Genomic DNA, 12,200 nt, shown 5'->3' with positions numbered 1-12,200 from the left:
TTTTCCTTGTGATGTGATACTAGCTGTATTATAAGACACTATTTTATTCATCACAAATTTAATTAATCTTAATAAATGAGTTTAATCATTGCCTTCAGATGAGATCACTGTTTTAGCAGAGACCTCATCTGAAGAAATATATTTGAAAGGATTAATGATAATGAGACAGTTTGACACAATATTTTATTGTAATGAATCCAGATGAAATGCTTCTTTATAGCTCATATATGAATAATAAATTTTAGTTTATATGTTGTATTTTGAAAGTCAGCGATAACCCTTTTTCAAATTGTTCATTTAAAAAAAACTATTATTTTAAAGATTGTTAAATACTTTTCATAAACTGGAAGATATAAGACAAGAAGACAACATTAACAAATTCCAGCACAAATGTTTAATGGAAAGGCAAAAGTTTTCAATCTCGTTAATAAGCTAGCTTCAGGGAATTCTATATGTTTGATATTTGACCTGAAGCTGGCCAAAAATGTTAATTTCATTAAATGTTTGTAATGAAATTTATTGCTATTTATATGGTTGTTTTCTTGTCTTATAGGATTATTTATTGTTAAAAAAAATTGCATTTGTTGGCATTTCTACAATTTTCTATGCATTTTTTAGTACGTGCATTTTAATACATGCATTTTTAAAATCACTGTTGTTAATTCATTTAAATAGATTAAAGAACTGAAGAATAAAAATTTGAATTAAATAAGCATATTTCTTTGAAAAAACCTAAGTTATTTATCTTACTCCAAACATCTGGGAAAATAATTTTGTATAAAATATATACAAAGTGTACTTCGTCAATAATTGCTATTAGAGTTATATAAATTCTTGAATATAGTGTGTTTAATAATACATTCCAAACATAATTTCACTAATAAGCAATGGTCATAAAACAGATGATACAACAATTTATGAATTAATGTTTTTATGATGATCTTCATAAATATAATTTATGAAAGTTAATGTTTGTTTATAAGAAAATCTAACTATTAATAGAAAATAATGATTTGTTACTAAAAACTTATTAATTGAAGAGTTAAAGATTATAAGATAAGCCTTAAAAACATTTAAAATAAGATCTCTAATAGGTGAAGAAAAAACTGAGATCTCACCCAACTTGTAATACAAAGGAGTGTGCAATTTATATATATATATAAATTGCACACTCCTTTGTATTACAAGTTGGGTGAGATCTCAGTTTTTTGTATATATATATATATATACAAAAAAGGTTTCATTGCAATTTTATTTATTCAAAAGTTAGTTACATCAGTTCAGATGGAAAGCTTCAAGCATGTAATTTGTATTTTTAGATCAACTTAACAATTGCTTACCAGAAATGTGAAATGGAGCATGCCAAGCTAGAACAATAAATGAAATCTAAGAAAGGTATGAGTAGTAAGTAAAATGTGTCCCAGAAAAAGTAAATTCTTAATTACAGTACTTGTACACTTTCAGCAAGTTTGGCAATCACTCATGATATGTTAATTTTATTAGAAAATTTCATCTCTATTTTAACCATAGTTATTTCTGATGAAACATTTTTATTAAAAAAATATAACTAATCAAAAATAACAGAGAAAACACCTTTTTTTAATCCAACAAAGACATTTAGTGAATTAAAAATATTTTTACCTATTTTATAGGTCTTCCTTAGTTAGTTTTAAAATTAAGTTATTAGATAATCACATAAAACAAAACCTTTAACTACCAGTAACAAAATATTAACTAAAACATTCGTTTTCATTAATATTTGTTACTGGTAGTTAAAGGTTTTGTTTTATGTAACTTAATTGTGTTTAAATACTATTAATTCAATTATGAAGGGTAATTGATATTACTGAAGGATTTTATAGTAATGAAATTCACTCTGCCATGTTTTTATTGTTTTTGACATCAATATATCTTCATTATTTTCTTAAATACTTAAATGTTTAAGATACCTGGTTTTTAAAAGATTTTAATTGTTTATTCACAATCATTGTATCTCCATCAATTTCGTCTTTGTGGATTCATTAAAAAAACAAAATCAGAATTATTCATTTAAAAAATTCTTTTATATAGACGATTGGCATTAGTCAAACCAAACTAGTACTCTGTTGTCTTTTCCAAAATTATTAAGTGGAGCCATTATCTTGTAATAGCTTTATGTAATAGTAGATTCACTGCTTAATTTCTATGTAACGTAAAAATGTCTCAATAAGTTTAATCATATTGCCAAACAGATTGAGATGATGAAATCAAAAACTATAGTTTCAATATTACATTCAGTAATTAGAAACAGGCTTAAAGAATTTTTAAACATTTTTGAATAAATATCAATTACAAAGCATTTTGAGAATTAATAAAATTTGTTTTGAATTATGATATTGGGGTAACAATTTCAAAAGATGGAATAACCAGGCTATGTGACACCATATACTTCATGTTTTGTCAGGATTTAAGAGAATGCCACTAACACAATATTCTGCTCCTGCCAGCATTCCATTTTAGAACATTCTCTTGGAGAAATACCAACGGACATGATGCAGGCTTATGAAAAAAAAGCTGAAAATGTTAGTCAACAAGAATATTTCTGCTGGAAAAGTACTGAAAGGTATTATTATTTAGTTGTGAATAAATAAATCTTTTATTTATTTAGAAAATGACTGACAAAACATGTACAATTTACAGGGTTATTAAAATTTTTGTTTTAACTTCCATGACTTCCCCCAACCAACTTTGTACAAATTTCCTGACCCTTGCATCCCTTACACTGACAAAATAAAACATCATTTGATTAACTATGCACATATGCTATTGCTTCTCCAACTTTTTAGTTAGTTATTTTTTCTAATTAACAGTTATATATTTTTTGTAATTGCCAAATAATTAATATTAAAAATAAAAAATATTTTATTAAATTATAGTAGTTTATCTTGTTATTAATCCACAATCATAAATCTGCATGGCTTTGAAAAAAAGCTATTAATTATTATTCATTAACAAATCCTGTATAATCCATGTACAAAAGTATATATTTATTAAACTTATCCCTTAATAAATTTCCTGAACTTTATAAAATGTTAATTTGTGTAACAAAACAATAAGCTGGGGAAAAAAATCAATCAAAATTATTAAACTGAAAAATGATAATTAAAATGGCATTATTTATTAAATTATCATTTTTTTAATAAGGTCATTAATACCTGCCCTCAAATTGGGTGTGTAAACAGTAATTATGAGGGATTCAGAGTTAAAATATTTCAAAAAAGTTTTATCAATGTTAGATTAAGAGTATTAGACTCTTCTCTTAAATTCATAATACTGCATAATTAATACAGTTTTTAAAATTAAAAGTGTTTGAAAATTTTAAAATGCAGTTGATATTGCCATATGTAATGTTTGGAACTTGGGTTGATCCCCTGTTTTACAATGCTCTCCTCCCTGTTGCATCTAATATACAGTAGACTCTCGTATAACGCGCTACTGTAAAATGTGAATTCATACAACGCGATGAAAAAATTGCGACTAGTACTCATACAGCGCGATAAACAGTCCTGTATAATGTGTAAGATAAATTTAACATTTTCACATAGTTTCTGATTTTTTGTTTAGAAAAGCGAATGTATACACTTACCTGTTGTTTATATATGAATAGTGAAGCTGATAGTTTAAAGAAGTAGCAGTTTAAATAAGTATGTATTATTATTTTTTTTATAAAGATATAAGAGGAAAATAATTTTATTCAACTTAAAATAAAATTATGCACTTCACTGTTTAACATTTATTCACTATCGGAAGTACCAACAAATAAGTTCCAACGATGCCGTTTCGTTAATATTGGTTGTACAGTACAGATTTATTGACAACCGTCAAAATTTACAGACTCCTGAATTTGCATAGATTGATCTGTCCCATATAACGTGATTTCCTACAACGTGGAACGTATCCCCGTGTTATACGAGAGTCTACTGTATATATATAAATTAGTTCACTATGCACAACCTAGGCCATCTGGCCAATTGCTCAGAAGTTAAGTTCACATACTTCAATCTTAAATAATGTCGTACATCTCACCCCAAAATATTGATTGAATTTCTATATATCACTTAATTTCAGTCTACATTCATTTGCTGGCTTTACATGTAGTGTTATCTATTGGCAAAAAATTAAGAAAATAATAAAACTAAATATAATTCCTACAAATAAGGATATAATTTTTTAAAATATATATTATATTCACTTAATTACTGTGACAATGATATAGCATGAAATAGATGCACTATTACACCATTACTGTGACAATACATAGTGCGTGCGTAGAATGTACTAGTACTTTCTTCATTTTATTTCTTCAGGAAAATATGATGTACAAGGGCAAAACACTGCCCCTGTACATCATACTTTTCCTGTTAGCAATAATCATACTAGTTATGTATCTAATGCTGTTCAGGGAAAAATTTAAATTGAAATAATATGTCTGGTTTAATCCAGAAGTCATTCATATATACTTAATCTGGGCCTCCTGCTCTTAAGCTTTCCATATCTGGTCTTGATGTTCGTCTATCTAACTGTTCTTGAGATTAAGGAAGGACAGACAAAAAATGGATAATAGTGAGAATTTATAGGTCTGTGTGGATGCATCTTCCTTGGCAGATTGCTCATTGCATTTCTGTAAACAAATAAACCAAACTAATTCTAATAATTTTTTTATAAATGCAATATTTATGAGGACATATTTAACTATCATGAAACCTGGACATCCTGCTCCCTCCTGATTTCATCCCCTTATTAACTCATACACTCATTGCCCCAAACTTCCTTCACTGATACTGCTTAAAGATGTTCTACCATTCAGCCAAATTAATGTACTTATGTGCAATGATTTTAAGGCACAACAGAGAACTGGAAGTCTTTTTCTGTGGCAATGTTTTTTTCCTATTTATTATCATGGCAACACTGCTTAATTAAAAATTTCCTGTAGTTAACGTGCACTTTATTCACATGTTGAGTCTTACTGTCAAATCAGGCTCCAGTATTTTTATGCCACAACTTTCAAGTTTCATTTACTTACAGGTTAGATGTTTTTGCTGAGCTTTACTTTTTCAACTTGGTTTCACCATTTTTTTGTGGAATTACATAAAAGCAATTATTCTTGCATTTTTACAAGACTTTATTTATTTAAACAAATCTTAAATGAAATCTTTCAGTAATTAAGGTTAGCAACTCTGATCACATGTGGGGCTATCCAACATGGAGCACTTTTCAAATATTAATAGTAGATCAGTAGTCTATTAATCAGTAGTCATTGACCATCCTGTTTTCCAGGAGGAGGTCAACTACTACTTTTGGTTGAATTAATTTCAAACCCCTTCCACAACAGTCTCTTCTTCCTATCAGACCAGCAGTATGGTGGCATTTGAATAGAAAAATTATGTAATACAAGATATGTTTTAAGTGGTTTTTGAGGAATGGAACAGTTTGTTAGAGTTAACATTAGAAAAAATGTAAGATTTTGTATTTTCAATTGCTGTATACTTCACTGATGAAATTGTGCCATTTCTTACCATCCAAGTATCGCAATAAATTTACATGACAATGGTAGGCTAAAATAACCAAACTCTATGGTTTTCATTTTAATGTTTGTTAGATACTGTATTATAATATACTAGCAGGTAGGCCTGGTGTTGCTCGGGCAAAAGTAACGATAGCGAAGATTAAAATTATTACTTTATAGTCACAAAAGAAAAAGAGTAATTTCATCAACAAACTAAGTATTTCTAAAGAAAGGTCGAATTTGAAAATCGAATGTTCTAATATTGTTCGATTTTCACTGTGTTCTGGTTATATCGTTCGATTTTCATCGAACGTTCTAAAGAAGAAAGGTCGAGAAAAACCGAACTAATCTGTTTAAATTTGAAAATTGAATGTGTTCTAACATATTACTCTTTTTTTTTTTCCAGAGCCTGTAAATCTTGCACATCGCTTTTCTTGTTCTCCATTGTTACTTAACACTTTGGTACTTAAATTTGGTACCCTATCTGTGTACCAAATTTCAACTTTCAATTCCTAACTGTTTTAGCGAAAATTAAGATTATTACGTTACAGTCAATCTTACCCGTTTTCACAGAATGCAAGAATTGGGTCACCCCTGTTTCCAGATTAATTACAGAATTTTTAGATGGGTCTAAAAATATGTTCGATTTCCCGCAAAAACGAAAAAAACTGCAACTGCGTCTTGCACGCCGCTTTCTCTTAACAATTCCATTGTTGACACTTCCATTGTTACTTGACACTTCCATTGTTGATGGAAGTGTTAAGCCTTAATCCTGTCCCTCTCCCCCGTGGGGAGGTATTTCGAAAAATCCCTTCTTAGTGTGCGTTCTCGTGACGTACCCTAACTGTGTACCAAATTTCAACTTTCAACTCCTAACCATTTGGGCTCTGCACTGATTATTATTATTATTATTATCATTATCAACTCGTCTCGATTATATATATAGATTATAACATTTGTTATAACATTTAATATTATAACTCAAAGGGCTAGAAATGAGGATCGGAATCAAGAACCAGCCAGCGGATATGCAGTTGTCAAATACAACTGGTGATTTCAGGCCTTATATAAAGAAATTGCAACCAAAACTGGTACCAGATTGACATACAGAAGGTCCCCAGATATATATAAATTGTTGCGCAACGCCAAAGACAAAATGAACCATCTTCGGGCTCCAGGTGTATACAGTATTCCAGTGAGGGATGACAGATTTAGGCGAGAATTAGTATACATTGGCTCCACTAAACGTTCCATCCAACAGAGGCTCAAGGAGCACAGATACGATATAAATCATGCTTGTTACACCACCAGAGATTCACGCGGACCTATCCAATGCCAGATTGATAAATAGAGCCTTTCAGACGGAAGACATCAGGGCCCTCGAAGCCCTTGAAATATAGGGCCAGCCGTGCAGGGAAATGGTATAAACTCTAAAGACGGCAACGCACTTTCATACGCCTGGCATTACGTATGCGAAAAACAAGATGATGACAACACTACGTAGTGCATGCATATATTTGAAAATTATGTTCGAATATATTTTAAAGCTAAATGTTCCTCGAAGAATAATTCAAATAATTGGGAAGCCAGTTTTCTTTTGTTCTTATAACCTGAAGCAGACCTCGAGTGAGGCCAAAAATGTTTGTTTTGTGGAGAGTAAAAAAGTACCGGATACAAAGGTTCAAAAATGAGTACTTATTTGATTTATGTAACTACAAAAGTTATCTTATGTAAGGGTTTATCACACCAAGTAACCAAACTAACACATTTTAAAAATTCTTTATTCCTCTACTGTACACAATTTAAAGAATTTTTAAAATGTGTTAGATTGGTCACTTGGTATGATGACCCTTACATAAGATAATCTTTGTAAATATAAATCAAATATTATAATATAATAGAAGGGTTAGAAGTATGAAATATTCTTAATGTTTGTTCTTATTTTTTGCCGGGGCAATTCCAAGCTTACCTGTTAGTTTTATAATAATTTTTCACACAATCAATAAATATTAGCGCAGATTAATTTTAAAAACGGCTGCGGAGTCAGTAAAAAAATACTCGACTCCGACTCCTGATGATTTTAATAGGCCAACTCTGGCTCCACAGCCCTATTAAAAACTATCAGTAAAAGAAGTAAATGTCTGCAATAATTGTGTGAATAAAATAAAAATATATAATTTATAAGGTTTGATTTTGAGTGATTTTAAAATTCAATCTTACAATGCAATAGAGTAATAAGTCTTTGTGTAATAAGACTCACTTATTAAATCTAAAATTGTAAAAAAAATATAAAAATTTAAATTAGTTTGGTTAAAAATGATATTGGTTCATTTGATGGTTGTGCAAAGTTTAAAGAACTGGTTAAGAACTTGGTCTTTAGGTATAGTAACAAAACAACCAATTTTTGATGATTACATTTCTACTCATACACACCCCACACATTTCACTGTAATAGTTTTAATATTCTTATTATAAACAGTGTATCTTTATTTTAATTTGCATAATATAATATGCTTCTTTTTCTTCTAAAACTCTTTTTCTTCTAAAAAATTTTCTTGCCAAATCTGAAAGTTTCCTTTTTAAAGTATTTTTTGGTGTTTGTTACTTGAAGTTTGTCCTTAACTGAAATTTTTGAGCCTTATAAAAATTCATTCTGAAGTCATTATCAAAAATAAGTTTTGCATTTTTGGATGTCAAAAAGTCTTAATTACTGTCTATGCTAAAAATAAAAATAATCATTTATGACACCAACTTCAATTTTATTTCTATTAGTCAATGTATTGCATAAAATTCATAATTGTACAGTACATGCTATCCTACGATGACAATGATGACATACTCATTTTAGATAAGTTTAAAAGAACAATTTAATTTATTTTTATGTTATCAGTTTAATGTTGTATGGCAAATTGTATGGTAGACCTATTTAATTATATGTATAATTTAATTTGAATTTTTCAAACTATGTAATAACAATTATTAATTCATATATTATGGTTTTATTTTGTGTGCAATAATTTTTGGGAACATTTTCTATATGTTTGGGAGAAATTTTGGGTCCTAAAAATATTCTGCAAGCAGCAATTTTTCATAAGTTGCATTGCACCATAAAGTAATGTGGTGCAATGCAACTTATAAAAAATTGCTGCTTGCAGACTGTCACAAAAAACCAACAAGACAGTCAAGGAGGCAAATTTCCTGACTTTCAGGTGGGTTATTATTCCGAATTTATTTTTAAAATAAAATCATCATCTGCAGTCTAGAATAAAAAAATGGAATACAATTGCCTTTTATTATCCATCAACTATTAGTATCACCTGTTTTTGATGTCCTGGAAGAACCCCTATACTTTAATGTACTCTTAACTCTGCTCGAGAAAAATCTGGTTGGTTAATGGTTACCATCAACTTTTCTTTGTAGTCAGTGCAATATTGGTTAACATCAACATCCCTTTTGCTTACCTGCTGAAATTCATATATTTTTGCCAAAACTTTAAGAAAGCAATAAGTAAATTTAGCCAATATTTTGTAAAATTTTGGCTTTTTTTGTGAGTTTTGGTTATCTTTTTACAGTGGGAGATCAGGCATTTGGTGAGCCCCAAGTGCAACCTGGTTTTGAAGCCTCCTTGTTCTAAATACTAAATAATGCTGTCAAATAAATTTATAACTTAACAAAAAACTTCCGGCAAGGAATTGTGTAACTTTCCCAGCAAAAAATTTAAAATTGTGTGTAGCATCATCTTTTACAAGATTTACTGTATAAAAATTTGTAAATTCTAATAATTCTTTAAATTCAATCCCACTTGATACATGACCCCTAGCTATCTCCCCACACCATTGACCTTTAACCTCCAAAATTTAATAGCATCAATGCCTCTAATACAAAAACCTCCCTGCAAAATTTCAGAAATTTTCAACAACAAAGGAGTTATTAAACTTCAAAGTAGGTGAACAAAATTGTGGCACACCCAAAAACATTGAACTTGGGAAATTTTGCATTTCTTGACATTTCAAGGTTACGAGTCCATTTTTTGACTGACTGCCATACTTTCCCTCTGTTATACATAATAGCTGTGAAAGTAAAATACTGATCCATCCATTTGAAATTTGACGGTATGATTCTAATAATCAACTAAAGCACATTTTACTGTTTTGAATGAGTTCTTGCAGTTAATTGTAATAATCACTAATCACAATATTATTATAGTATTTCTTTTGCAAAAAAAAAAAAAAAAAAAAAAAAAAAAACACTATAAACACCAACCGTACCAAATGCAAGCAGTTGCAAACTGCAACTGTGCAAATGAATGAGTTTTTAAGAGATCAACTGCACTTATTTGATTGGCTAGTAGATATGTAAACATAGAATTTTAAATATTACTTAAATAAAATTTTTTTTGGCCATGAGAAAATATCTTCTGTTATTAAGTAATGAAAATTTATTGTAAACTGTAGTAAAAGTTGTCTTGATGATGATATCTGTGACTGGGGTTTGCAGAATGTCTCTTTTTCAAGCTGCTAACTTTCAGAGGCCCCAAGCAGGTGCTGCTTGCACCTGTGATAATCCACTACTATGTGGCTCCTACTTTGAAAGATGCTCTTGTCAATTTATTCAAATGATATTTACTTGTGCTAATAAGTATAGTTTTGTCAGAATATTCAACTAATTTAAGAAAATACATTATTCTTCTCCACAAATTTTTAACTGACACATTTGTGTGTACTTGATTGTTAAATTTTGTTTTCAGATTTGTGAAGAAAAATTTAACAATGATATGGTAATATTTCACTGCACATATCTGCACAATGTAACTTTCATCAAGGCCAAAATTGCATAATAATTGCTAGTCATCAGTCGACATCATCCCTTACGGGTAGTCTCGAGGGTCATTGTTAATTAACACCGAACTACTGTACTGTTTTATATCTGAGCAATTGAGACTTTTACAGAAAAATCTTCATTTATGATCCAAAATGTTATCATTTTTCTGATTTAAAATTAAAAGATCTTGCATTCACTACACAGTAAATCTTACTTTTTGAGACATATTCAATTTAATTTTGAATATATTCTTGTAACATTCTAATGTTAATTTTTTTTATGAAATTTGGAATTACAGTATATAATAAATTACATATCTTTTACAGATGATGTTTATTTTGTAAATTTTAAATTAAATTCAAAGGTGGTGTTAATTCTAAAAAATTTTGTTTGATACTCAATTTTTTTCAATTGTTCTAAACTTTAAATCAAACACATTTAGAACCTAAACAGTTGATAATGCCTCAAGTAAATTACACAAAATTGCTCTCTTTCTAAATTGTGTTATTCAATTGATTATACAAAACAAATTGTTTTCTTAAGATTTTGAATCCCAATTGAAACAATATGGTAAAGCAAGCAATGTCATAACTGTAATTATGAAAATTGATATTTTACTATACAGGGTGGGCCAGCGAAAACGAAACGGCAGAGTGTTCGTGTTCGTCCAAGCAAAGCGCTTGGACAGGTCGATTTTACTCTCGAGGGGACATCTTTTGCAATAAAGTTTTTGCGATTCTGAATATTAACTAAACAAACATTTTTTTTCGAAATAAATGTTTGTTTAGTTAATACAAAATAAATGCGTTTTTAAAATTTTTTGTTGTCTGTTGTATTCAGAATCGCAAAAACTTTATTGCAAAAGATGTCCCCTCGAGAGTAAAATCGCCGTCCGAGCGCTTTGCTTGGACGAACACGAACACTCTGCCGTTTTGTTTTCGCTGGCCCACCCTGTATATTATTATAACAAATGTTAGTATAATGAAATAAATTAATGAGGGATTTAACAAATATCACTAGCAACCTTTCACAAAAGAAAATCTTTAAAACAATCTGTATCATAACTGCAGAAGACATTTACAATGAAAAGTCATGCCAGATAGTGTATTGGAATGCCATGACCCAGTTTGGGAATTTATGGAAAGATTTTGATTGCACAGACAGTACAACAGAAAATTGTAGATTTCCTAATTAAATGACAGTTATTCTGAAAACTATGATTACAGGCTGCTACTAGTTTGTTCAAGACAGAGTGTTTGTTACAAAGTTTGTCAGACATGAAGTAGTTGTGGCAATAAAGATTCTGGCCTGCCACTGGTGGTTCTGGGTTTGTATATTTGCATGAATTGGCTCAAATATACATTGGTCTCATTCCTTACTGGTTGGCTACTCATGGATCTGATCAAACCCATAATGAGCACAATTAAAGATTTTCTTGATGCCCACAAGGCAGAGATTAAAAAGATGGAAAAGTTTCAAAATTGTATAAGAAACTATAGCAAATCAAGAATTTTTAAGTGTAAAATTTGGGTCTAGAGTGCATGCACAGTACTAGAAAAATTGATGTCTTTGCTATCAAGGCTAAAAAAAGTTTCATTATTAAAGAACAGAACTTTTTCAAAATTGTCATTTTGACTGTTCCAGTGTAATAAAATTTAATTGCAACAAATTACCTTCACAATTTTGTTATACTGACATCCTAAATCTGAAAATAATGTTAAGCATTACAGACACACAATTATATTATTTCACTAATCTATAAACAAAATATGAGATAATTGTCAAATTTTTCATTTTATTAGTGGATCTTTGATCTGTGAGAAATTAATAAGAT

Source organism: Centruroides vittatus, unplaced genomic scaffold (assembly GCF_030686945.1).
Source record: "Centruroides vittatus isolate TY-2023 unplaced genomic scaffold, ASM3068694v2 contig_878, whole genome shotgun sequence".
In the NCBI taxonomy this organism is placed as follows: Eukaryota; Metazoa; Arthropoda; class Arachnida; order Scorpiones; family Buthidae; genus Centruroides; species Centruroides vittatus.
Note: the sequence above shows the minus strand (reverse complement) of the source record.